This window comes from Saccopteryx leptura, chromosome 2 (genome assembly GCF_036850995.1).
Source record: "Saccopteryx leptura isolate mSacLep1 chromosome 2, mSacLep1_pri_phased_curated, whole genome shotgun sequence".
NCBI lineage: Eukaryota > Metazoa > Chordata > Mammalia > Chiroptera > Emballonuridae > Saccopteryx > Saccopteryx leptura.
This window is the reverse complement of record NC_089504.1, coordinates 159,245,075-159,246,214: the sequence shown is the minus strand read 5'-3', so window position 1 is coordinate 159,246,214 and position 1,140 is coordinate 159,245,075. Positions and strand designations below refer to the sequence as shown.

The 1,140-nt window shown below is 41.8% G+C and overlaps 1 non-coding gene across 1 annotated transcript; it reads right to left on the bottom strand.

Annotated features, from left to right (window-relative positions):
* Positions 1–206: 206 nt before the first annotated feature.
* Positions 207–282, bottom strand: TRNAA-UGC (transfer RNA alanine (anticodon UGC)). The gene has a single exon. It is a non-coding gene; the product is annotated as a tRNA-Ala (tRNA).
* Positions 283–1,140: the final 858 nt, after the last annotated feature.

The window sequence follows — 1,140 nt, the reverse complement described above, 5'->3', positions numbered from 1 at the left end:
CCACCAGGGGGCGACACTCTGCCCCTCCATTGCATCGCTCTGTAGCGACCAGAGCCACTCTAGCGCCTGGGGCAGAGGCCAAGGAGCCATCCCCAGCCCCCAGGCCATCTTTGCTCCAATGGAGCCTTGGCTGCGGGAGGGGAAGAGAGAGACAGAGAGGAAAGAGAGGGGAAGGGGTGGAGAAGCAGATGGGCGCTTCTCCTGTGTGCCCTGGCTGGGAATCGAACCCGGGACTTCTGCACGCAAGGCCGACGCTCTACCACTGAGCCAACCGGCCAGGGCCTCATTGTGGTTTTAATGTGCATTTCTCTAATGATTAGTGATGTTGAGCATTTTTTCATATGCCTATTGGCCATCTGTATGTCCTCTTTGGAGAAGTGTCTATTCATTTCTTTCGCCCATTTTTTGATTGGATTGTTTGTCTTCTTGGTGTTGAGATTTACAAGTACTTTATAAATTTTGGTTATTAACCCCTTATCAGATGTATTGTCAAATATGTTCTCCCATTGTGTAGTTTGTCTTTTTATTCTGTTCTTATTGTCTTTAGCTGTGCAAAAGCTTTTTAGTTTGATATAGTCCCATTTGTTTATCCTGTCTTTTATTTCCCTTCCCCGTGGAGATAAATTAGCAAATATATTGCTGCGAGAGATGTCGGAGAGCTTACTGCCTACATTTTCTTCTAAGATGCTTATGGTTTCATGGCTTATATTTAAGTCTTTTATCCATTTTATTTTTGTGAATGGTGTAAGTTGGTGGTCTAGTTTCATTTTTTTGCAGGTAGCTGTCCAATTTTTCCAACACCATTTATTAAAGAGGCTGTCTTTACTCCATTGTATGCTCTTACCTCCTTTGTCAAGTGTCAGTTGTCCATAGAGCTATGGGTTTATTTCTGGGTTCTCTGTTCTGTTCCACTGATCTATGTGCCTGTTCTTATGCCAGTACCAGGCTGTTTTGAGTACAGTGGCCTTATAGTATAACTTGATATCCAGAAGTGTGATACCTCCTCCTTTATTCTTCTTTTTTAAGATTGCTGAGGCTATTCGTGTTCTCTTTTGGTTCCATATAAATTTTTGGAATATGCGATTTATATCTTTAAAGTATGTCATTGGTATTTTAATTGGTATTGTATTGAATTTATAA